Here is a 26746-nt window from a genome sequence, read left to right on the forward strand (position 1 = left end):
GTAGTGGCAGGCTGTGTCCCTGTGATGAGGTGTGAGGATGCAATGCCATCAGGAGCTGGTCCCATTGCTGTAGAGACCCCAGTGCCTCTGGTCCCAGCACAACAGCTCACCCCATAGCACCAAGCCTTACTGCAGCCAGCACTCACCCCAGCACCCAGGTTTGTCTTCCTGGCCAAAGTCACCTGCGTGACCACGGAGCCTGGAGGGGCTTTGGCTGCTGCCCAGAAGCTCTGAAGACACCAGACTGGGGGAACTTAGTGAAAAGAAGGTGGCAGAGAGCAAAAAGAGAGATCAGCCCTTACTCCATGGGGTTTCCGTTAATTAGGAAAAGGAGTCCTGCTCCGAGTCTCCCTCTCCAGCCAGCATCAGGTCAGCCTCAGTTTTTTCCCCCCAACCTTTACTGTAGTTCCTTGTCTTTATCTTGCCACCCCTAAAGGGAAATCACAGCTGCTAATCTGCAAATGTGGGGGGCTGGGCTGGGGGGACACCTCGCCTCTGGGCATTTCTCAGTGTGGATAATATTGTTCCTGCGCTTAAAGACCGGCTGAGCAGAGAGCTCTGCAGGAAAGCAGGCTCCAGACAGCTTAAACGCTTTATATTAAGGCCGGTGGACAAAGTGTTGATCCTTTCCAGCTCTGTGTTGCTGGTGCCTTCCCATGCACTATCACAGGTTTTGCATTTTATTTCCCTTCTGCTCTGGCTTTTTTCCAGGTTTTCCTCCTATATCAGGCAGCTGTAAGCAGCTCTGCTTCAAAATGACCAGCAAATATCCTGATCCCTTGAAATCCTCAGGCAAACTCCTCCTGAGCTTCCTGGCCAGCCCTATACTGGAGATGAGGGACATCTTCCCAGTACAAACCTCCCAAGCAACAGCGTGTGAAAGCCAACTCTTCCAGTTTTGCTTCAAGGCTCCATTGCCTTCCTTGGTCTCTAGGACATGAGTGCCCACAAATTTTCCAGCTTGTTATTTATCAGGGCTGGCGTTGCTGGTGATGACAAAAATGGGAGTTTTTCTACTAAATTCCCCAGGCAGCCAGAGCTGGTTAGTTATTAAGGGCTCTCTGCACAAGTTCATCCTGCAGCTGGGCAGTGTTTCTTTTCCAATTTCCCCTCCTATCCTTCACCCTCGTTCCCTGTTTTCCCTTTGGGAGACCTGTTGTAGAGTATTTGCCCCCACCCCCCCTATCTAGCAGAGTTTGATTTGGCAACCAGCTAGCAGAGAAAGGACTTGCAATTGCTTTGTCCTTTGGTGGGTTAGGTTATTGTGACTTGGTGGCTTTCTGTTGGGAAAGTGATTAAGAAGAAAAAGTCCCATCTGTACTGAAAATGGACTTTCCGTGATACAAAAATGTCCCTAGGTTATCTCCAAGGCTGGTACAATCTCCTGTATTCCTCTTTTTCCAGTTTTTTCACCCTTAATATATTTTTTTATTAGCTCTTCTATTTATTTCACAGGTGCTTAAGCATTTGAAGGACACTACTTCTCCCCTTCTTCTTGGACACGTGCAGATGGTACTTTAAACCCATTAAACTGTCTCCTGGAAGCAGGGGTGGAATTGCAAAGGTCTTGAGGAGTTCTGGGTGAAAATGAGCTGGGAGGTGGCCGGTGGAGACAGGCTCCCTGTCATCTTGGGTTGTGGGTGAGGAGTGGAGAAATGCTCTCATCTGCTGTTGGGCTGGGGGTCAGCGGAACCAGAGGCTCTTGATGTGTATGGAGAAGTCCTTGCTGGGGGGAGGTTGGGATCCCCTGAATGAGGAAAGGCACCTGTCATGCCAGCAAGGCAAACAGAAGAAATGCCAACAAATGGCAGGAAAAAAATAAGTGGTGAGATCAGAAAAGGGACAAGAAAGCAAATAACAGGGCAAATGTTTCTGTACACGTGTGGCAGAGCATGGCAAACAAACAGGCTGATGTAGACATCTTAGTACCTTGTTCAGTCTAGGGCTTAAATAACAGGGACTTGGTAGGACACATAGGACCCTCCGTGACTTGCTGGGGAGAAGCAGGCAAGGAAAATGAAGGAAAGGAGTGTCCCGAAAATGGGGTTCCGCTTTTCCTGAAGGTTAGCAAGGGGTGGGGAACAGGTTACATCAAATGTGGTTAACTTAAAAGGGGTGCAGCTGGTGGGACAGACTTCATGTGAGGTAGAAGAATGAGGTGGATGGGTGTGAGGGACTCTCCAAACCCAAAGTACCTCTACATGACAGAGCCTGGTGGTAATGGCATCTCCATGGACATCTCTGGGGTGAGCGATACAGCAGGACAGAGCCATTCAGTTCCCTGGGTGTGTTAGTGCAACATCTCATTTCCAGTGATGGAGAAAGCTACTGGAAAAGCTGCTATTTTGGGCTTGATTTGGGCTAACAGAGAAGAACTGACTGAAAGAAGTGGAAGGTAATTTCAGGAAATAAGTCACAAAATAGCGGATCCCACAATGCCAAGAGAAAGGGAGCGTGAACAGCAGAGCAAGGATAATGCACTGCAAAAATCTCAGGGAACCAGTAGGTAGCATCTCTAGGGAGGATAATCTAAGGGCTAAAGAACACAGGGAAGCTGGCAATTATCTAAAGCGAATGCATTAGGGGCACCACAACAACCCGTCCTGATGCAGAGGAACAAGAGGGAAGTGATGCAGAGACCTGATGGACCTCAGACCCAAAGAAGAGCTGCAGAGAAGGGGAACTGAGGCCAGAGACCTGGTGATGGGGACAACAGGGCAGCTACAAGTTGGAGATGTGAAGGTGCAGAACGAGCTCCAGCGCACTGGCTGTTTTAAGGCTGGGCAAAACCTTTTTGTAAATGCACAGGAAGGAGAGGGAGAGCTGAGGAAAGCCCAAGGATGTTGCTTAAATGCAGGAGGAAAACTAAAGGATTCAGAGTGGGCTTTGCTTGAGCCTTTCCTTGCACTCAGCTAATTAGGACAGGATGATTATATTGGGCAGGAGCCCAACTCAGTGGGCAGAAGACCTTCCAGGGTGTTTGGATCAGCCAGGTGTGCTGGTGTTGGCAGGGCTGCCCAAAATCTCCCTTGGGCGTACTGCCAGAGCCAACCCAACCTGGAAGCATTCAGTGTTTCTCCAGCACTGCAGGAGCCCAGGGCAAGCTGGGGGCTGAAGTGGGGCAACCCCTGGAGTTAGAGGCTTCAAAACAGGAAGGCTTGCAAGAGGAACTCATTAAGCAATCAGTTTGTACAAACCTGGAAGATAATGAGGTTAGAAAGTAACGACTGACATGGGTTTGTCAAGAACAAGTCAAGTGGAACCAATCTAATTTTACTCCTCTGACAGGGTAACTGGGCTGGTGGGTAGGGGAGTGGTGGGGGACAGGCTGGGGCTTGGCTGGTGGTGTGTGGCAAGCAGCTGTGCGAGGGTGACCTGCTCTGCAGGAAGGGTTGGGGACCTTGGGCTGAGCTTCAGCGGGAGGTGAAGAGCAGATACGTTGCATGGGATGTTGCCATTATGGATGATGCCATTAACTGCTTTCTGAATTGTCCCCCTGTGGAGGTGCCCAAGTCACTACAAGCTGATGTGTTTGCTTGTATGTCTGTCCTGATGCTGCAAGAGCCAGCCTTGCCCTTGCTAATCCCAATTCCTCCCCCTGTGGTCATCAGCCGGTCCCTGTCACCATCATCTCTGCTGCAGTGGCTCCTCATAGTTGCTGTGGGCTGCCCTCCCTGGGGACACATGGCCCCTGTCAGCTGCTGTCCCCCACCCCATCCCTGTCTCCTAGGTTCAAGACTCTGAAGGGCAGCCCTGCACTAAAGCAAACCTCAGAGGACTTGCCCAGATAATTTGTCACGGTGCTTTTTATTGTCTCCTCTGCCTTGTACCTCATGATGCAACACCACATACCCCCTGCCCAGGTTTTGCACCTCCACCTTGCATCTCCAGGGACTGCAGTCCTGCTGTGCTCGTTGTGTGGCTGCATTTGTCTTAACGATTGACCCCTTCAGTTATTATTAGCCTCATGGTCACCTCCAGCACTGCCTGTCATGATGAATTAGAAATAGAGTCCTCTCTGCATCATAGTCCTCGTTAAACCAACCATCCCTTCTACCTGCCGCAGTCGTCACCTCATTATAACTCCATTACCTTTAACAACAACTCCATTACCATCCATTATCTTTCTTATCATCTCCTTTACAAGGCTGTTATGTGCACCTCCTCCTTTACAGCCATCCCCTCCTCAATTACGATTCCATTATCTTTATTACCACCCCATTACAGTCATAATTATTCCCATTACAATTTCAAGATCTGCGTCTCCATCCAGACAAGTCTGTGTCTCCATCGGCCCCGTCACCAGCAGCGCACCTTTCCTGCTCCTCATTGCCTTCATCGCCTAGCGCAGTTACCGCCACCTTCCCTGCATTCATAATTATCCCCATACCAATGGTTGTATTTTAATTATTTTTCATTATGGTTTTATAGTCTTTTGCTGTTATTGCTTCATTTATTGGTCATTCTCCTCTCCCTGAAGTATCATAGCTGGGATGGGTATCGGGGTGTGAGCTGAGACTCAGGGCAGTGATAATACACTGATTTGCATCAGCCCTGAGCAGGTGCCTTCACCCCATCACTTTCCTCCATTGCAATCCCAGCATTTAATCTCTGTTGCAGCCCTAACTACTGATGTTATCATTCCATTATCCTTCAGCTTATGTCCATTGCAGCTTCTGTGATGGGTATGACCACGTCCTCCAGCTGGTGGTGCCCCTTCTCTTCCTGCCTGGGTGGAGGAGCATCCCTGACCCACTCTGGTTTTCCATACCTAGAGCTGGACAATGACTCTAAGGACACTTCATTCTTTTAAATTAAAAGTGTATCTGGTGTGATAGTAGTAGTAGTAGAAGTGGGTTTGTTGCAAAGGTACAAAATTTTGTAAGTTCCTGCGGTGCAGCCCTGAGCTCCACATCCCACTGGTGCTGCTCTCCCCATGGTTTCAGCTGCTTGCCCACCCCAGGCACTGCCAGACCCACCTGTGCTTCCCCCACGCTACCTTCATCTTCCAGAAACCACCCTGGTGCCTCACGAGCAGCGTTTGGCACCTCTTTCATCAGCACTAAGAGGAGGGAAAAAGCTTCTCTGCCAGCAGAGGGTGGGTTGCATCATTTAGGGTGCCATGGAGGAGTAGGGTACCATTTTATCCTCTACATAGCGCTGATGCAGCTGAGGACAAGTGCTTTGACAGCAGGTCCAGTGGCCGTGCTCCTTGAGAGGACATTGAGAGATTGGAGTGGTTACAGAGAGAGTCGCAGAACTCCCCAAGGATGGGGAAGCTGCCAGCTTTAGAGAGCTCAGTCTGCTTAGTTTATCATGAAGATTGAGAGGTGACTTCATGACTTCCTATAAGAACTGTCAAGGCAGGGAAATACTAAAGAAGATACTAAAGAGCTCTTTACAGCAGAGGAGAAAGGCAGAGCGGGAGTGATGGCTGGGAGCTAAGGCAGGCAAATTTAGATGACTGATGCAGCACATGGGGTTTAAAGTGAGAGCGATGCCCGTTCCCAGCATCTCCAGGAGGCTGCTGGAAAAGGTGTGATCCAGCAGCTCGCGAGCTACATTTCCTTGCATCCCTAAACTCTCCTGGTCTGCGGGTGATGCTCAGCAGCAGAGAAGCCAGTAACAGCTTGCAGGTAATTAACATGTCTGGTGTAAGAGTGGATGTAGCTCATGTTTGAACGCCCCTGGGTTATTTCCCACAATCGATAAGCTTCGTAAATAATGTATCCTGCAGGGGGAAAAAAAATGCTACCTTGCGCTTATCAGATTTTGTACTCTGTTTGGTTTAGCAATGCCAGGAGGAATATGGCTCAGAGAGAAAAATAAAAGATATAAATAAGTCCAGGGGTGAGGGAGGCAGCCCTAGCCAGGGAGCTCAGGCTGGGTGGCCCTGTGCTGCTGCAAACGCCGCCCCCCGCTCCCCACCCCACCCACCCCCCGAGATGCTGCTGGCGAGCACTGGGAGTGGAAAAGCTAACGAAGGGGGAGCAACCTGCCATGCAGCCACACCACGGATGGGGCAGGTAGCAGCTCCCAGCATCACACTGCGACCCCGCTGCAAACTCTGGGGGAGTTTTTCCTAATTCTGGCTAGGTTCAAAGCGACCAGAGAAAGGGAGGTGAAGCAGTTGGCATCTCTCTCCTGTTATTTCCTTGCTGCGCTGCCTGTAAAGGCACCTGACGGAGCCGAGCTTGCTGCAGACCACGAGGCAGTGCTCTCCCCGAGGGACATGGGGACAGCTGGCACTCCTGCTCTGCTATGTCAGTCCTCTGGGGATTTGGGGGAGCACTTCAGTACCCAGCAATGCCCCATCTATATGGGGAAGGCTGAATATAACACGGCGTGACAGGAGATCTAAGCTCTTTCAGGGTCAAGGGTAAGGATTTTATTGAAGAATTGGGAAGCAGCACTGGGGTGGAGACTGGCTCTCCTGGCTTTTTGGTTTCAAGCCATAGCCACAGGTTGCCTCTTATAAAAAAGCATAAACTGGGATTGCCTGAGCAAGCAGCCAGAAAACTGCCTTGCTGCCACAGCCTATTGCCTGTACCTTGGTTTGTCGGTTGTTTTTTTTCTGAATAAAAGTCATGAGATGGTAGAAAGCAGCCATTGTGGTGGCAAACACATTCAGGATTAAAATAACACCCCCCAGTAAGCCCTCACTAGTGGGTTTGTGTTGCCCAGGCTGCTCACTGCACATCTGGAGCCAGAACATCTGGGAGTTTTTATAAATTAAAAGGAAACACAGGTTTCCCTGCTGTGACATGCAGATTATGACAGGCAGTAGAGCACGGCAGTTTTTTGCAGGCTTCAAGGCTCTGGAAACTTTTGGTGAGGCCAGTAAATGATTTTGGGGTTGAACTGGGGTGGCTCTGTTTTCCACAGAGCCCCTTGCAATGGTCTGATCCTGCTGCTTGGCAGCCCACCTGCCCAAACCAGCAGTGGGCAATTTCCACTATGCACAGACAACTGCAGACTGCAAATAATCCATCATCTCCTGCCTGGGGCCTGGACTGGGCAGAACTGCTTTTCCCACCCACCCCCATCGAAAACCAGTTGCAAACAACAGCTGGGGATGCTGGTCCCCCCAAGAGGGATGCACTGGGATGTGCTGGGCTGCAGTTGGGAGCAAGCACACTGCAAACTGCCAGGCTGAGAAGGGAGCACCTTGGGGAGTCTTTAAATGCAGCTCAATTACATTAGCTATACACCAGCCGAGGGGATAATTTACTGTCTCCAGACAGATGCTTTACTCCTTGCAACAAGATGAAAACAAAAGCGAGCGCAGCCCCACGCAGGCACCGCTCATGCCGGGGGGACTCTCTGGTCCCTGAGCATCTCTGGCGGGTCAAGAACCACAGCTAAAAGCGCTGGCGTTCCCTTGCAAAGCAGCAGCCCTGGGGGCTTTGCTGACAAGTGGGTTTCTACGTGTGTCTGGCCTAGGAATACCCATATGCAGCCCTACCTGTAGGAGTAAATGAGTATTTGCTCAGCTGGTATCTAGGGGTTGGATTTGCTCCCCGCTGCCCTGGGGAGGGTGTTTTTCAAGGTGGTGTGGATGCTCGCTGCTCTGCGCTGGCTGGAAAACTTTGTGCTGGAGCTCGGCTGCTGGACCATTCAGCTGTTCTATAGTTTAAATTTCAAGCTTCGAGGGGCTGCCTCCACCTCCCAGTTTAATTTTGCCACCAACCCACCAGAGCAAAACTCAGCCCTTCCAGAGAGATGGTGCACTGGGAGTAGCTTTGCATTGCAGGGACTGACAGGAGGCAGCACATCCCCATTGGGGTATCTGTCTGTCACCACATCTCCAAAAAACCCCATCTTCCCAGGCTGATGGGGCTGGGGCTGGTTAAAGCTTTCCAGCTCTCCCTACCGGGGCTGCTCCAGGAGCTGGAGCCCAGATGGTCTGAACAGATTACTGCAGCCTACGGGGCTATCTGTCCTGGGCACTTTGGCAGGCCTGAATTCCCTCCAAATGACAAAAATAAATAAAATCTCTCAGCATTAAAAGCTGGGAAGCCCATGAAAAAGCTGTGTACACAATGAAAACAAATATATGGTTAAATAACCTCTCTAACAGTATTTCTATAAAATGCCTCTCTAAATAACACCAAGTGAAAGGCTTGCTCCGTCCTGATTAACCTCAGTTGGGGAAGATTGTCTGTATCAAATCATTACCGTCAGCCGATTAAAAATGAATTAAACCAAGCGAAAAACAATTCCCAAAACATCCTCTCTCCTTTCCAGTTCAGGGCCAAAATAAAAATAACAATAAATCCTATAACACCCATGAGCAAATGCAGCCCTAAGTCACCACAGCCTGAGAGATGAAGCAGGTGATGGGGACCTGGGATGGGATGGGATGGGATGGGATGGGAGGGCTTGGCCACTGTCACCCCACAGAGAGGTGGCAGGACCAGGTGCGAGGGTCATAAGAGATAAAGAGGATGCTGGTAAAGATTAATTAAAATAACCCAAACAAGCTATCCAGTCCTTTGCCTGTTGAAAAGACACCCCTATTTTTAAGGGCTGGAGCCAGCTAAAGTGACTTTTTAACATCTCTCTCTTATTTTTGCTTTATTTTTAGGAAGCCCAGCAGAACCTTGTGGTCAATATATCTGAAGGAAAGTGCAAAGTTACAAATTTCAAGTGTCAGCCAGATAAATCCATCCCAGCAAGAGCATGCACCAGCACCAAAATCCAACAGGAGATGCTCTCTTCCACTCAGCAAAACCCCATCCCAGCCTGTTTCCAGAGGACGCAACCCCACCAGCATCAGCGGTGAGTGCCGAGGAGAGGAAAACGGTGAGCAAACCCTGCATTTGGTACCCTGCACAGGCACCCTCTTTCCCCATTGGAGCAAGCTGCATGGGGAAATCCTCTGAGTTATGGAAAGGCCTCAAATATCCCTTTTCTGCTACTTATTTTTCAGTCATTTCCATTTGCTCAATTACTTTCTCAATAATTGCATAGCAATTGTTGGGTCTCAACAGAACCCATCAGCCGAGGTTCTCCAAGGTCCTTCCCATCCTGGAGTTGAGCAAGATGCATCCTAAGCTGGAGCAACAAAGGAGAAAGGTCCCAAAACTGAAGCTGTGCTGGTGACACTGCTGTGATGTCCCCATGGTCCCTCACAGGAGCCAGCCAGAGAGTTTTAGGTCTTTGGGTAGGGCTGCTGACAAAATCCACGTTGCCAACGCTTCTTGGACACAACCCCACCGTGTTATGAAGGACAGTCTAATTAGTAACTCTAATTACAAAGAGGAGTAAATCACCTAGATTATTTTATTTTTTGGCCTTTGCTGAGTGTCTTTGATATAATAAAGAAGAATAATTGGCCACCAAAGGGACCTGCTACCCTGACACTTTAACGACAATCTATTTTGAGACACCAGAACTGCAACTCAGTGGTTCTAGAAGTTGTAAAAACCGTTGTAAAAACTACTGTCTGTCCAAGCAGTTGTAAAAACTTGTCTCCAATGATGAGGGAAGCACAACTGCTGGGGGGTACCCGAGGGCACAAGCATCCCTGCTGGGTCCTGTCCATGTGAAAAGATGACTGTCCCCCCTCTCCATCAGTATTCGACTCCGTAGAATGTGCAGGGACCTGATGGCTGCAGTGGAGAGCAAAGCATCACCGGGGGCTTTTTCTCCACCCCAGCCATGCCATAAAAAGAGCATTTAATCCCCTTGCTGGTGATAGGGAGCCAGGGGAGTGAGCCATGAGCAAAGCCAGGCATGGCGCGGCTGTGGCAGGGGAGGCTTGCTCCCCCATGAGATGTATGGCCCTCAAAAACGCCTCTATGGATGAGTGAGATTTTCTCCTTTTTGCTCTGCCCCTCTCCAGCTTTCCAACACAGGGACATCCCTGCATCTTCCCCACAGAGCTGACAACCTAAAACCAGCAGAACCCCCCACTACAGATGTTAATAGGAACACTGTGCCTGCTATAGATGTATGCACATATATATTTTGGACCATCCTTTTAGGGTGCAAGGCAATGCAATTAATGGTGCCGCCCTGTTGGGGGCTCATTAAGGGTCGGGGAAGGCAGTGTGGTGCTGGTTGATGGTGCCTGGCTGCTGCTGGGAATTAGCACCATGGTGCCACTCGCTTTGTTTCGAATAGCTCTGTCGACTTGGGCTGTAGAATTAATAATGTCTGAGCAGAGAGCTGGGAAAACAGGAAGCTGGAAAAAGCAACTTGGTGCTTGGCAGGGGAACAGAGATGAGCTGCGTTTGGGAGATGCTGGGTTTTGATTTTATTTCTTTCCTCTCCAATGATGCTGAGCGCCCTGGCACAGTCAGCACCACATGCCCATCCCTCCACCCTGCGCCCCAGCTCTCCCTAACCCCAAGCCCCCTGGTGCTGTTCTCATCTCGCTGCTTATTTATCCACCTGGCTTTTCTCTCAATTCCCCCATCCCTTGCATGTTTATCTAGCCCTCTGGCCACTCACTCCCTGCTTTATTCACTGTCTTTCCTGCCCAGCCTCTACCTCGCACTCCTGGTTGGAGCTTTACCTATTTATATTCTTAACCTTTGCCTCTCTTTCCTCTGTCTCTTTAATCCGTACATCAATCTTGTTTATGGCCTCCATTGCGCTGCTCAGCTCGAGTGCGTTACGGGCGAGATAATACGGCCCCATCTCTGTGCCCTCTCTTTTAAGCCATGCTCAGCTCTAGCTCAGCAAACTGTGGTGGAAGAACACCCATTGGTGCAGGAGCACAAGGTGCAGGAGCTCAGCATCCCACCCCAGGGATGCTTCCCTGCCCTGACACACTTTTCTCCCCATTTTTGGGGTTAGGCTTTGTCCTGCACATGGGCACCAAGAAACCTGCAACTGGTGAACACATGTAGCCACACTCCTGCATCCCTTCGCCCTGGGATGCTCGGGACCTGGCCACCCTGCAGAGGACAGTGGGTTTGGGGACAAAGCCCACATTTCAGTGATGCTGTGAGATTGGTACCTGGGGCAGCTTTCCCAAGCTTCCTGGCAGCTGGAATTCAAGCCTGCAGGATCATCTGCTGAACATCCTCCATACATTGCCCTGCTGCTATACACCACCGGCTGCTCTGGCACCATGCCTCCATGCCTTTCCTTGCCTTCCCCGTTCCTATCCCATCACTGCATCCCATGAAGTTGCCTTGCAGAGTCCAGCATGGTTCTGCCTGCAATTTTTCTGCCTGCTCTCCCTCCCTGAATGGTGGGAATTTTCCTCTTGCTGATTCACACCTCCGTTGTGTCATATTTTTTTTTTTAGCGCTGACGCTGGCTGCGCTCACCCCAGGGAAAGGCTAAAACCCCAAGCTGCTGCTTCGGAGACTGGCACTTGGCCAGCCACGTGCTGCCAGCTCAGCCAAAAACCTGCACCTGTGCTGAGCAACCCCAAACCTCTCTCGCTGCTGGGTTCAAATAAGGGAAATTTTGGGGGTTCATTTTCTCCCTGCTGCCCTATCCCCAACCCTGTGTTCCTGAGCCCCCATGCTGGAAACAGCACAGCTCGAAGTTTTAAAAAAGACTTTTTTCAAGTATAAAAAGCCCTTGGTCTTTCCGTCTGAGCTGCTAAGGTGGCAATAAAATTGTCAAGAGGTTGGTCACAGCCCCACAGGCATCACCCATATCCCTGGTGGATCCCTGCAAGAGTTTTGGGGAGGAGGAGCATCCAGATCCCCCCACAGGTACCTTTTGGGGGTTCAGCAGCTGGATTGGGTGTTTGCCTCTGCTAATTCCTCCTTGTGATAGTCATCACTGGTGATTTCCCCCTCCCCTCTGTTCCCCCCCCCCCCTCCACATCATGCCCTGGATGGATCCATCCCCTGCAGAGGGGCTTTTTTTGCCCAGCAGGACCAGCAGTGACCCAAGGATGCTCAGCCGAACGGAGCACCTCATGCCGCGACAGGCACTGTCAATGGGCTTTGCTATTTATTTTCTGTCCTGGGAGGCTATCTTTTATTTTTTGCTATTAAAAAGGCTCAAGAAGCATCCCACCCAAGCTACCTCCTTCCGAAACCCCATTAATCTCAGCATCCCTGCCAACCTCCCTTGCCTAGCAGTAATCCTGCCTCCCACCAGGGAGGTACAGCAGGACCATGCAAGACCTCACTACCCCAGAAGACATTCCAAGCAATTCCAAGCAATTCCCACTCAGCACAGGGATGCCACTAGCCCTTGTGATCTGCTCAGGAGTGCCACTGCCTGCTCAGCTCAGGCAGGGGAACCCTGCAGGCATCTGGGGGATTTCTCCCCAAATGCCATATCGCGGAGGAATGATGGATGGGCACCTGGTTCTCTACAGGATGGGGACAAGGCAGCAGCCTGTGAGCAGACTCCCCTCCAGGGTGGGGAGAGCAGGATGTGACCCATCCCTGCCTTGCCCTGGGATGTTGGCACATCCCTGCAGTCAAAGCCCCCAGCTCAGTGCCCATGCCTCAGTCTCCCTAAGCAGGATGAGGAATAAACAAAATAAGGAATTACTGAAATAGACTAAAAAATTAAATTCTTCACTCTGGTGCTTCACCTTCCCATTTGCTACAGCAACTGGAGAAGCCCACGCAGCTGCCTGGATAAACCCCCTCTTGGCTGGGGAGGGGGCGCGATGCACCTTGTGCATCCCTACAAGGAAGGTGAGTGGAATGAGTTGGGAAGGTCTCAGCCACACCAGTGTGCTCCCCTGCTGGCAAAGGCTGCCTGTCTCCTGCCTGCACGCCCAGTCTGGGGTGGGAAAACCCCACTGAGCTGCCTGGGGCCAGCACACTGCTGTGTTCCCCGCAGTCCCCGTGGCCATCCCGGGGGACATCTCCCCTTTCCCCCATCATCTTGGTGAGCCCAGAGGATAATAAGTGAGTAACAAGCCCCACAGTCCCAAAGCCAGCGTGGCCTTAGCTCTGGCTGCACTGCCGCAGTGCAGATTACAGGGAAATGGGGAATTTGGCATTCAGCTGCATTCAGCTGCATTGCCATCATTAGGGATAATCAAGAGGCACCCCTAATGGGGATGTGGCTGCAGGGTGCAGGAAGGCAGACTGGGGAATGAGAATATAGTAATTACCAGGTAATTACAAAGCAACGAGGGCAATTAACGCTGCTGGGCTGTGATGTAGTGGGGTGGCATTTGCAGCCGGGCTTGGGACACTGAGGGGCACCAGTACAGCCACTCTGGGGACCAAGCGAGCGAGCGTGGCATGGGCAGATGTGGGCAGCTGCTAGGCTGCCTCCAACCCAGCAAACAAGAAGTTAAAGCTTTTTCTTGTGTAAGCAGGGGGTATTTTACTGAGACCAGCTCCTGCTGGAGGCTGGGAGTTGGAGATCTGGCTCTGGACTTGTCCCAAGTGTCATTTTTCATACCAAACACACCAGGGCATAAATGGGATGGTGGTTGGGCTTCCCCCCAGCTCCTCCTTCCTTTACATTAAAACATTTGTTTCCAAGTGACCATGAGGAAAAAAGAAGGGAGGAGAAAGGATCCAGCTGAGATGATGGGCGGGGAAAGACTGGTGGTACCCACAGGTGTCATGAGTTTGCAGCACCTTTGCCAGGCTGAGCCCAGGGCTGGGGCAGAGCAGCTCCAGGGGAAAGCAAAGAGCTGAGAGCTTTGTCTTCTGCAAAGCCGTGGAGGGGATGCAGCAAGGTGAGATGCTCCCTTGCTGGGGACAACCCAGCACTGGCCATGTAATTGGGGTGTCCCACACACCGTCACCCACCGCACTCTAAGGATCCCCACAATTCAGGAGTGGAGCCCAACCCAGCAATTAACTGTATTTGCACCTCTGAATCTCATTTGGAGTGAGTGCTTTATCAAGGTCAAGTGGCGGAAAATGTATTTCTGTAGCTGTCTGCAGGATTTGGGAAGAACCCCCCCACTAAAAACCTGATTTTTCGCTCCAATTTAATTTTTAGCCTATTAAGGATGGCCAGTGCTCCCCCCTGAGTCTGCTCTGGTTTTGGTCTGGAGGACCCCAAAGCATCCCCACCCTTCGATGCAGGAATTATTCCTGGGTGGCTGTCAGGGTCTGGGCACAGCCACGTCAGCGGCTTAGTGGGATTCGAGGCAGGATTAGACACCAAAAGGGATAACAAGAGAGGATAAAAGCTTAGAGGGGATAAAAACCCCTGGCATATCCAGGCACGAGGCAAATACTAATTGCCCGAGGTCAGTGAGGCAGTTTCCCTCCGGGAAGGTGATTTATGGCCACAGGTGGGATGTGGCTGCGCTGGAGCTGGGCACACTGGCATATTGCTGTGGCCACAGCCAGCAGCCAGCACTGGTCCCTAGAAGCAAAGCTGAGATTTTCCCCAATTTGGATAGAGAGGTATGGAGGTTCAGGTGCAAAAAGGACGCGTATGTGATGGTAAGTTTGAAGAAAGCACCCCCAGCTTGGCATCAGTTAACAGTTCAATGTGTACCCCAAAGACTTAGATCTGTTCTAATTCCCTTGGTGTCCTGTTTAAGACGATCCCAAGCATTGGCACTAACAAGGTAAATGATGAATCCTGCTGCTTTCTGCAGCGGGGTGTTCCCCAAATACCCTTATTTTAGGAGGAAGGGAGCCCAGGCTGGACTGGATCTCAGCAGCCTCCTCCGCGCCAGCTCCACGGGTCCCATGGCCACATGCCCCCCGGCAGGAGCAGGCAGCAGGAGTGGGCAGCACATCCTTCACCCGCATTGGGGCTACCCAGCTCCCTCTGCCCCCGGGAGCCGATCTGGGGTCCCTCCTGCCTTGTCCCAGCCGATGGAGGACTGTCCCGCCAGCTGGTGGGGGGCACCACATGCCCTGATGCAATGAGAGGTCTGTCTGCACCGGGCTCAGTGGAACCCAAACTCTTGAGGAGGGTGGAAATAAAAGCCACCAGTGCCAACCTACTGGACTCGGTGGCCTCGTGTCAGGCAGTGGCTTATGAAAAAGTCATCAGCGCCAGGCTGCCACAGGCCGTATGCCAGGGCAGGGGAGAGGTGTCTGCTGGCACCATCTGGGCATGGTCTTGGGCTTCTCTCTATCTCACTGGTGGTGTAAGTTGGATTTTTCTCCAGGGTGGTGGCACTTGAGGGGTTCTTATGGGGCTGGGTGGCTTCAAATCAGTGCTGGGGGTGGCTGAGGAGCCGCTCTGGGGGAGGAGGGCAGGTACTCTGATGCTCTGCAGTGTGGGCCCTGACTGCATGTGGCAGTCACATCACCACCCTACCTCAAATCCCACTGAATTTGGAGAAGAGCATTTCGCTGGTGCTGGGCTGGGGCTTGGACATGCAAGGATCATCATCCATGGGCTGCTGAACGGGCTCCTAAATTCCCCTGCACCCAGCCAGGCTGCGCTGCGCAGGACCTGGGTATGAGCCTGCCAGCGACACGCATACGTGCGGGATGCAGCGATGGCACACACGTCCCCTTCTCCAGCTGTAAGTAGAATCAAGATAATGCCTTATTCTTCTCTGCAGCACGACCAGCTCCATCTCTGCTCTGCTCTACCCGGCCTGGGCCAGAGGAGAAGAGGTTCGCTCCCAGCTGAAGGGAGGCACATGCCTTCCCCAGCTCCCAAGTGATGCTCGTCCTGCTGCTTGCACAGAACCCCTGTGCGCAATGCCCCACTGATATTAGGAATCTGTTTTCTTTACCTGAATCTTGCTCTGCCACCAGCCTCACAGGATCCCGTATGAGGACTTCTCCTCTGGTTAGGATGGGACCCAAAGGGGATGTGCAGGGGCAAGACTGCAAGACAGAGCTACTCCTACCCAGGAGCCGAAATACACACTGAGGCCAAACTACAGACAAGTGAGAGTTCACCTGGGATTTACCGGGTATTTTTAAGACCAGATGTAAAACCCAAGCCCTTGCTCTTTACAGTCATTAAATGTCCCCCAGTTCATTCTGCAAAGGGTAGGCACATTAACCTGCTGGCCCAGCTGCCCTCTGCAAACCACATCCTCATCACACAAATTCCCCTGACATTTGAAACTGCTCTTTTTTCCAAACCTGCTGCCTAGTCTCACTTCCCAACCCAGCATTTTGAGGCTGGGCATTTGCTTCTTGTCTTTCCTGAGGATCTTATAGCATAAATGATGCTGCGGAGGAAGAAGAAAAGACCTGTTATCATAGCAGCAGGCATAAGAATGTCTCCATTGCGAAGAGATTAATTTTTGCTCCAAGTAATACCCGGGAACTACAGGGAGAAGCCCTCCCTCGGGCAGCGAGGGGCAGGTGGGCAGAGCATCCCCCCTGCCAGGGCTCACTGCTGCCTGTTCTGCCTTTGCCACCTCTCATGCCAGCTCCCATTTCCATGGAAACCTGCCCTCCTCGCTCCTTCCCCTGCCTGCACTCCTGCTAATTTAAGGAAACCAGTTCCTTTCTGCTCCCTAAGGAGCTGCCTGGACCGGCTGGAGACAACCCACCTGGGCAGGCAACGAAGCCCCTCTGCCTGCCTGTACCTGGCAGCCCCTGCCCACCACTCACAGGGGTCTGGGCAAAGCTTGGGGTGTGTGTGTGTGCCCCTATTTCTGCTCTCTGGCAGCTTGGGCAGGGAAGGGCAGGATCCCTCCTTACTTCTGCCCCTTTAGCCTCCTCTCCTCCCTCCTGGTCCTTTCTGTGGCTGTTTCTCCTCTCCTAACACTCCTTATCTCTCCTCCCCCCCATCACTCTCCCTGGCTCTGTTTACATCAGTAAAACACTTGTCCAGGTCAAACACGTTTTCCTGATAAACACATTTCCATTGATTGCTGGAAAGAAAAATCCTCCAGAGAAGCAGATTCTTTGCTCTGGGAATTGATAACACCTCCAAATTCCTCTTATCCCCTGCCACAGCCCACCATCCTGGTGAGGAGGATGTGTTTTGGGGACACCCATGGTGTGGAGGCAGGAGTACAGGTACAGGATGTAGGATATGACACCCCCAGAAGATGCATGATGTAAAGCACCTATAATTCCACCTGGGAGACTGAAAGCAGGGCCCAAAGCACTGACCTCTTCCATGCTGCACCCATGGGTGACAAACCACCTCCAACTGCTTCCCCAAGGCAAGCGCCTCAGCACGTCGGCACCTGCACCCCTGTCCGTGCAGGCAACACATCGCATCCCACTTCTCTTCCCTGGGCCTGCCCAAGCATTCCTGTTTCATGCTGGAAATCAGGGATGCTTGGGTGCTGCCTGAGCTCCTCTGCCAAGCCCTGTGGAGGGGATGGCAGGTGAGGTGCCGCTGTGCAGTGCTGTGCAATGGCTGGAGTTCCGCAGGCCACTAATGCACTTGCGATGGGGAAGATCATGCATCGCTACATCGAGTGATTTAGCCATAAAGCTGCAATCAATAAAGAGAAATTTAAAGGGATTAAGCTTTCTGCCTCTGCCACAAATGAGATGCTCCCCATCAGGGTCTCACCTCCTGGACCACATCAGCTGCCTCAGGACCTCATGGGTGAGAAGTGTGGCCATGGGTACCCACTGAGACCCCCCTGGGTACCTGCAGGGTTCACTCAAGAGGCATTTTTTTAGACTAAAAGTGCTGAATGACATATAATCTACTGTGAAAAATGATGCTTTTCCCACCCATCTGGTCAGTGGTTCACCATCCTCTACAGCAAAATACACACAAGGTGATGCTGGGAAACATCACAGCCCAGTGAGCCTTGTCACTTGGCGTGGGGAGAAAACATATTCATAATACATCATAATAATAATTATATATTGATAAATAATTAATAAATACATAAAAATGATAAATAATAATTTGGGCTAGGAAGAAACCAGCCTAAGTACTCCGTATGCCTCCTATAAACTACCGGAGCCCTGACCCGAGGGAGCCAGAAAAGCGCTGTGTGCTGAGGCATAAGGAGCTGTAATAAATTCAGAGTTTCCAGGAGACTTTCATAAAGTCCTTCTGCAGAGGCTATTAAGGGAACTAAGACAAGAGGTGAAAGTTTGTTACAGCTCAGAAATGGTCTAGAAGACCGAGAAAAAGATAGATAAAAGAGATGAGCAGTGATGAAGGCATCCGATGGGGTGCAGAGCTTGGGACAATTCCTGCCCCAGGGAGGTGGCTGGACCGTGTAGGGGGCTGCAGGAGGATGTGCCATGCCTGTCCTGGGGATCTGGGTTGGTTTTGAAGCAGAAACTAAACCTCATTCATCCCTGGTGTGGGTGTTCATTCAAAACGAACGCTGCCTTTGACGCTGAAGATGCTGATGCCATCTCCCTCCCGAAAGCGTCCAGCCTGCACACTAACAACACAGCCCTTAACCCCCCAAAAAAGGTTGGGTTTACCCCAGGCTGGCCTCACCGATGCCGCCAGGCACCCCGCTGCTGGCCAGAGTCTGTGTACCCCAGCTCCATCATGGATTTCACCCAGCTCCAGCCCAATTTACAACCTGCATTGGGTCGGGGGGTGCTTGGGAGGTGCTGTGGGGACATCCCTGCCTCTCCTCAGGGCACCACCTTTGGGTCTACTCCTTGCTTAGAGGGTGAGGATGACCTTTCCCAAAGGCCAAACAAGACCCTGGGGTATCCATGAATTGAGGGGGGGGTTAAACCCCACCAGGCTCACCCCCCCGCCCCGTCCCACCCAACTTCACATCTCCACACCCCCGGTGTGAGGGCTGCAAACGCCCAGTGCCTACAAAGCCCTGCCCTGCTGGGATGGATTTTTTTAATTGGATTGTGACAAACATTTAATACCTAATAGAGCTCACACCGGCACAGTTAATTAAGAAGGTGACTAATCCAATTCACTCGTGGTAGTGCAGGAAGAGAGGAGCAGGGGGGAGTGAGTCTGCGTGTATGAGGGGGGCAGTGGTGGGGAGGGAGCAGGGGATGGGGAAAAACCAGCTCAGTGGCTACCACCCTTCGTTTCATTTTGTGTGCGTGCATAAAAGATGAAGAAGGACTTTTCTCCCATTTCCTCTTCCCTTTGCAAGCACCAGAGATGCTGGGTAAATGCATAGCTGTCTCAGGCTCTGTGTGAGCATCACTAGGGTACCAGCCTGGGGGAGGGTAGAAATTCGTGGCAGATCGGATGCTGGGAGCTGAAGGCTTCTTGGGGCTTGGCCACAGAGATGCCCACAGCCCAAATCTTGCTCTGTATTTTGAAACACCCCTCAGCTGGTTTTCCAGCTCTGGATGGGATGCCGAGACCCAGACACCACAGAGCATCCCCCCTCCAGAGGGGACCCCACTGCAGGGCCAGTCGCAGGCACGTGGGGCCAGCAGAGCCAGCTGTGGCAACATCTGTATGCCACTCACTCCCCGTCCCCCCGGAGTTGATAAATAAAACAAGTGGAGTTATTTTGGCCCCGGGGACAGGGCTGTCTCCCAGAGCACAGAGCTGCTCTTTCTCCATCTCTCCATGGTGCCCAAGTTCATTGTTATTCCCCAGTGGAGAACAGGACGTGGATTGAGCCGAGGTCCCCATCTGCGGAGGGCAGACGGAGAGAGACTCTCTTCATATTAGCGCCTAACAGCATCAATAGCGCTTTTAAATGAAGCCCCAGGGGGAAACAAAAGGCCGGAGTGGGGAAGAGCGTGTGGGCGAAGCCAGAGAGGGATGGGGGGGGGACGACGGGGACAAGCCAGGGAGGAGGGGAGAGCAGGATGAGCTGCAGAGGAAGATGGGGCGGGGGGGAACAGAAATGAAGCAGCTACATATAAACCATGTTTCCTACCGAAAACAGGGCAGCTGGAGGACCTCGAGATGCAGCCAGCAGTGCCACAAGTGCCAGGTACCAGGGATGCGGGTAACATCGCCTGCCTCCAGCTCAGCCATTGCCCACCACCTCCCGCCCAGCAGGAAAGTGCCCAGCAAGTTAATCCGTGTCCCACTGCAATTAGTCCTCATTATGCAAGGCTAGCAAAAGGAGATGCAGCTTTAGCAAAATGACAAGTGGCTATGTTAAAATTGGGGATGAAAAAAACGCAGCAACCCAAAGGAAAACCACCCAGCCTCTGCCCAGGGATGCTGCCAGGCTGGGGCCAGCAAGCACACACAGGCAGCACTGAAAGCGCCCGCTGGGACCCCATTGGGGTGCGTGGGGCGATGGGTGCACGTCAGCCAGACACGGAGCAGGTGACAACAGCATCCAGGAGTTAATGAGGAATTACACAGAGGGTTCATCCCTCCTGTGGCCATGAATGAAATGCCCCCTGGGACGCTCCCTCATCATCCCCCTTGCAGGAAATAATTACTTAAGTTAAAATTATTTACTAAATGAGGCAATCCTCGGCGTGCTATCTTAGAGCCGTTTACCCATTTTACTTTGTTACTAGTGCTACATAATAAATTAACTGTGTAATTAAAGATAAGTTTAATGCTGATGCTTTGCAGAGGGATTTTCTTTTAAGTCTCCATGCAAGTACAAGCATCCCTTCCAAAAACACGGGCATCGAGTGTTGTGTGAGGAGGGGCCGAATCCTGTGCCACAGCCGTGGGCACAGGCAGGCAGGGCCAGGCGGGGCACCGATCCCCCGTGACAAACACTGGGTGCTGTCAGCGCCAGCAAGTCCCCTTGGGGAGCCCCTCGCTTCCCCAAGGGACAACAACCAGATCGAACTCAATCAATCTGCGTTTTAATTACCGGCCGTGCTCTCGCCGCGGGGATGCTGAGCTGTCTGCAGTGTGAGCTCAGCTGCCAGCAGCCAAAATTGCCGCTGGTGGAGCTCCCTGCATGTCCCCTGTGTTGTTTAGGAGGGACATGGTTGTGCTCTATCTACAGGACCTATTCCTGGCTGCCAGGCTGGGCAAGGCGAGACTGCAAAACCCCACGGGGACTAGAGGACTCCTCCACCAAAAACCAAAGGAAAATAAAATACCCACTTTAGGAATCCACAGTTTCAGTGATTTCTGCTGACTAACATAGTTTCAGCCAAAATGAAGGAAGCCAGCGGGGAAACAGCTTGAGACCTTCACCCAGAAACATTTCCCTGACGGAGATGATCTTCCAGGACCACAATGGTGGGACTGGAGCCCTAAGGGTGGGATCCATGAGGGGCCGCATGACCCGGGACATGCTCCTCCTGCTTGCTCACACGTCCTGCACCCACCACCCCGCTCCAGCACGGTGCAGCGGGGCTCAGGGGTCACCTCTCCTGCTGGAGATGAGCTCAGAAAGCCAAAGCCCAGCCTTTCCCCATGCTGGCCATGGGTGGGGGCAGCCGTCCCGAGCGCTTGCCTCCCGCTGCAGGCAGTCCGGCATGGTCCAAACGCATCAGTATTGACTCAGCAATCAATTTTCAAATCCCAGGCAGCGGGGCCAAGGAAGAGTAATTACGCCGGCCAGCCGTGTGCTCCAGCTAATGCAAATGGAGCAGTTTTCCCTTGGGACATTGCCTCACATCCCATGATGGCAGGCTCTGAAACAGAGAGTGGTGCTGGGTGGGCAGAGTTAAGGCTGTTTTTCTTCCTCCAGGGAGGATATTTGCACTTTGGATGGAGAGCTAGCACCCACTGGAGCATGTCTGCTCCCCAGGCGCCTCTCCAGCTCCCCATCCACAGCCCCCAGCCCCACACGATTGCAAGTCGGGTCTTCTTCCCAAGTGAGCGAGAGGAAGAGGAGGCAGCTGTCCTGGGGATGAAGGACGGAAAGCTGAAATAATTTCTCCCTCATGTGATGGCTCTCATGAGCGGAGGGAAAGGAGAGAAACAACCCCTCGCCTCTGCCAGACCTCTCTCCTGGAGGTCAGCCATTACCAAAGGACATTTCTACACTTGTAGTAGCTACACGCACCTCATTTCCACAAAGTGTGGGTGATTTTAAGAGCTCCTGCAAAAGGAGAAGGAGTTCCAGTTGGGCCAAGGGAAATGAGGTGGGCTGGCTACATCCCACGCTTACCCAGATACCAATTAAACATCCCTGAATAAGTCCTCTAACGATGACCCACATGACCATGCTCTAGCAGGAGGCTTCAAATCTCATCCTCCTGTGGTGGCTGGCTGTGGAGGACAAGCGCTGGGGTTCTGCGTGACCTGGGAAAAGGGATGGGGAGCAGAAATGCCTGCCAAAAAGCGCTTGTTTAGCACAAAAGTTGAGAGAGGGGCAGGGAGGAGGTGGGAGGTGGTAGCTGGGGTGGGTCTTAGCTTGTCCTGGGTCAAGCTGCTCCCCAAACCCAACAGTTTAGAAGAAAAAGGTTCGGATTAAAATCTCTGCCCACCAGACCTCCGAGAGACAGGGACCTCAGTGAGCCCATACCCCCTTTGCTGTCTCTTTTTGCAGGGGTTTTGGGGGGACCCAGCCCCCTTCCTACCCTCAGCAACCCCAGCGAGCATGAGGGGAGAATTTAGTGTCCCTGGAATTTCCACCCTGCAGGCAAGTCTGGCAGCAACCAACCATGGGGTATCAAAACCCATACCCCATGAGGGTCTCCAGCGTGGGGAAGAGGAGAGGGGACATGTGACATCCCGCAGCTGTGACACCTCCACCACTCTCATGTGTTCCCAAACTCTGCTGACTCGGATGCACATGCGCCCGCAGGACGAGCTCACCGTGCTGGCTTATTAAAAGCGTTGTGTTTTACTGAAGGCGGCCGGTTGAAGCTGGGAGACATAAGACAGGCAGCTGCCGGCTTTGCTGCCTGCACCTTGCCAGTGCTGCTGCCCTGCAGATGCTTTACCGGAGAGAAACGTGCTGGCTTATGGAAATACAGGGCTTTGACATTGCAGAGCATCAAGGAAAATAGAGGGGTTAAAAAAAGGACCAAACAATTACAAACAAGGGGCTCATCAAGGAGCTGCCGGGAGAGATTGCAACGGGTAATTAGAAAGGGAAAATAAAATCAAGCTCCGAAATGAGGATGACATGCTGGGCCGGACTGGGGAGGCACAGGAGGAGAGGGGCTCTTAGCACCCCACAGCAGCCCCTGAGTGGGAGGTTTGCCGCTGAGATTTTGGCAGGAAAGGATGGTCCTTTGAATATTAATTCAGTCAGAAAACTCCCCAAGCTGGTCCAGAGGCCAAGAGGCGGGTGGGGACGTGATGTCTCAACAGGCAGCACCGAGCTGGCTGCCAGCTCCAGCTGCCCATCCCTGGGCTGGATCAGTCCCACTCCTCCAATCTATTTCAGGGAATATCATCATCAGTTAATTAGTGCAGGGATGCTGCTGCCCCAGTGGGAAGGGGCTCTCTCACCCACACTGCAACCCCCTTCTTCAGCCAGGGAATAGCGGGGAGGGATGGAGGGGAGAGGCCCTGCCAGTCCCCATAACACCCAGCTGAAGCAGCTCCCTGCAGGGCTGAGGGAGCATAGGGAGCTGATGGGGATAATCCTTAACTAAAGGTCTTTAAAGTATAGAAATTAAAAAAATTTAAAAAACAGAAATAAAATCCTTAACTAAAGGTTGGCTACAAGGGAGCCCAGCACCCCGGTGTTAGTTTCAGGCGCATTGGTAAGGAGGCTTGAACCGCCTTGTGAGACGTGGGAGAGCACTGGGGGGGAAAATCCCTTCCAGGCCAAGGGATGGACAAACAGTACCCGCCAAACGTGCCCCATTATTTTCTATTTTTGTTTTCAATTTCCTATCCCTATTTCTTTCTTATTTCCTTATTTTATTTCTTGCACAGTGAAGGTGACACCGGGCTGAAAGCAGTGATGTGGGTTAGAGAAGACAGAGAACTAATCATGTTGTCAAACAGGTCCTGTAGAGACCTCGAACTTAATGCACTTAATGCCACAGGATTTACCAGCCACCTCCCAGTAACTCCAGCCAGCACACTGGGCACAGTTAGAGACCAGTTCCCAAGGGCTGGGAGGCTCCAAGAAGTCCCAGGCTTTGCTTTCTCCGGGATTTTAACCCTGGCCTGGCTGTAGGATGCTGCTCCCTTGGCTGGGACCACCCTACAGAGAAGCAGCATCTAACAACATTGACTTTTTGTTTCTTGTTACAGGTGCAATTACAAGGAGAGAGGATTACAGGCAACGGCCACGCTGTGTCCCCATCCCTCGGCTGCTGTGCGCTGCCTTTCTCTCTTCTGCCTGGGCAGTTCCATCAATGGATCGACTTCTTCCCCCACCTAATTTATGGCTCCTTTATGTTTGTTTATATAATATGGTTAAACATCTACTTTACACCCTGCATGCTTGTAGTCACTAATTAGCATTTTTCTCGGTGTTTATTGCATTTGCTACGCGCTCTGGCAAGATGAATGGGAGCAGGGAGAGGGCTGGGAGCCCCAGAGACATCCTGAGCCTGGGGCAGGAGCCCCGGCCCCCAGCCCACCCCAGCACAGCAGGTTTGGGTGCCTGTCCCCTGCCCTACCCAGAGCTGCCGATGAAGCTATTGGTGGCCAGAGCTGTGGCTGTGGCAGGGAAGGATTCCTCTAGGATTTATTTCTGCCTCCTAACGTGGTCCTTGAGCTGCCTTAGCAGGGATTGGGTAGCCTGGAGCATCACTGTCAGAGAACAGCAAGAGATCTGTGTCCACCTCCAAGGCTGCTGCCCTGTGTCACCGCAGCCTTCTGTCCTCACCTTGCTGGTGCCCAAAGCCACCTGCTGAGTCCCTCTGAGCAGGTTTAGGGTACAGGGCAGGGTGGGGAGTTCTCCGTGTGTGTGTGTGACTTGAGCTCCCCTGTACCCCACAAGCAGCCCCCTGGACACGGGCAGCCCAGTCCATCCCCGCCCACAGAACCGCTTCTGCTCACCGGGAGCTGAGCCCAGAGGAAACCCCAGCTTCAGCCCCAAACAAGCCTTCTCCTCAGCCTTGGTTTGCCAGAATTTACAGCCAAATCCCACCCCAGCAGCAGCATGATGAGCCTTGGCAACCAGCACTGTACCTTCCAGTTCCGCTGATATGGATCTACATGTGGGTCCATGCCCCTCCAAGGGCCCACCTCTGCCCTGTGGCCCCAGTGAGAGCCCCAGCCCCTGAGGAGTCACCACCTCTTGCTGCACAGGTACCCAGGGGCAGACCTGCTCCTCCTGGCAGGCTGGTGGGGCCGCTGATGCTCTGGGGCCCCTCTCTCCCACCAAACCCACTTGTCCAGCATCCCGTCCTGGGGATTCGCACCCCATCGCTGTGAGCAGAGACCTGAGAGTCGAATAAACAGACAGACTCATGCTCCACCAAAGGTGCAGGAGAACCCTCATCTGCCCCCACCTGCCTGCCTGCCTGGCCTCCTCCTGCCCATTCCCCATGCCGCAGTTTCCCTGCCTGCAGACACTCGTCCCATGGGGGTGTGATGCGGGGGGCAGCCACAGCGATGCTGCTGGCAGAAAGTGACCCGCAAACCTGGCCCTTCCTTGCCACCCCAGTGCCACCGCAGGAGGAGATGTCTAGTCTCAGGTGCCTAGCCAACACACAGCCAGGAGCCTGCAGCAGCGAGGCGCTTCCCACTTCCAGCCAGGAGGGCAGGATACAGGGATGCTTCTTTCCCCCTGGCTCTGCAGAGCCTTGGCAAACCCCTTGCCTCTTCAGGAAGCATCTCCCCACCGGGCTCAGCCTCCTTCTCCTCTCTGGACAGATGGATTCTGCCAGAAGCCGTAACAGGTAACTGCTAACGAAGCATGCCTAATTAACGTGTGCCTCAGAAACACCCTTGCCGCCCCTTCCTCCAGCTGCTCGCCCCCCCTTCTGCTCAGCGGTGACCTCGCCAAGCCAGTGCTCTGCTCCCCGGCTTTAAAAGTCGCAGCTCAGCGCAGGCTCGGGGAGCATCGTTCAGCCCAGAGCTCTCAGACGGCCCCTTCCAGGGGTCAGCTCTCCCAGAGAAAGGGACCCTCGCCGCCCACCAGGCACTCGTGAGCAGGCAGGAGAGAAGGCAAAAATCCCATTCAAACTTTGGTGAATTGGGACAGAAAGCCGGGGTTAGGGCTCCGCAGCGAGCCTGGGGGGGCTCCGTGTCGGCCAGCAGCGTGCGGGGGCAGCCGTGTGCGGGAGGGAAGGGCTGCGCAGGGCTGCTCCCCCCGCCGGGGTCGGGGATGCTGCGTCCCCGGCACGGCCCTGCGGGGACCGGGCTGCGCTGGGCGCCCGGCGGAGGGGAGCGGCGGGCAGCGGGAGGGAGGGAGGGCACGGCGTGGGCAGGGAGCTGGAGCTGGAGGGGGAGAGGGTGTGAGTGAGCCCCCTCAGCGCTGCCGGCGAGTATGCAGCAAGAAACCTCCTCCCCTCCCCGAAATGTCTCCTCTCGCCGTATGACGCAGGTGCCAAGAGCCAAATTTCTTTAACCTCATTCCAGCAACAAAAGGAACTTGCAGAAAGTGCGGGCAGCGTTTGCCCCCCGCCCCAAACCCCTACCGCCTTCCCCCGCACAGCCCCCCGGGGCCCGGCCGGGGGCAGCCCGCAGCGCGGCGGGGGAGCCGCGGGTCCCTTCCCGGAGCACAGACGGCCGCGGGCCGGGGCGCGGCCACCCGCGGGGCGCGGAGCCCGGAGCGCGGACGCGGAGCCCGGGCCGCGGAGTCCCGAATACGGAGCCCGGAGACGGAGCGCGGACGCGGAGCCCCGAATGCGGAGCCCGAGCGCGGACGCGGAGCCCGGAGCCCGGGACGCGGAGCCCCGAGCGCGGAGCCCCGAGCGCGGCCGCGGGGTGCGGAGCCCCGGACGCGGAGCCCCGGACGCGGAGCCCGATGGCGGCCGCCCGCCGAGCGCGGCCGCGGAGCTGTCCGCGGTGCTGAGCAGACTCACCGGGCCGGGCCGGGCCGGCGCCTCCTGCCGCCGCCGGGAGGGAAGTGGGGCGGCCCCGCTGCGGGGTCCCCGGGCTCGGCCTGGCGCCCCGCCTGGCGCCGGCAGCCCCGCTGGCTGCTGCGGCGGAGAGGAGGGACCCCGGGACTGCCGCGCTGCCGCTCCCTCTCCTG

The 26746-nt window shown here is 53.6% G+C and overlaps 1 protein-coding gene across 2 annotated transcripts in view; it reads right to left on the reverse strand.

Annotated features, from left to right (window-relative positions):
• The window catches only part of TNR (tenascin R), a 78129-nt gene extending 51383 nt beyond the window's left edge, over positions 1 to 26746 (reverse strand). For both annotated transcript variants that reach the window (XM_055815011.1, XM_055815010.1), the window contains exon 1: positions 26577 to 26746. The gene's annotated coding sequence lies outside the window, so the exon portion shown is untranslated. The remainder of the gene's footprint in view (positions 1 to 26576) is intronic.

Source organism: Falco peregrinus, chromosome 10, assembly GCF_023634155.1.
Source record: "Falco peregrinus isolate bFalPer1 chromosome 10, bFalPer1.pri, whole genome shotgun sequence".
In the NCBI taxonomy this organism is placed as follows: Eukaryota; Metazoa; Chordata; class Aves; order Falconiformes; family Falconidae; genus Falco; species Falco peregrinus.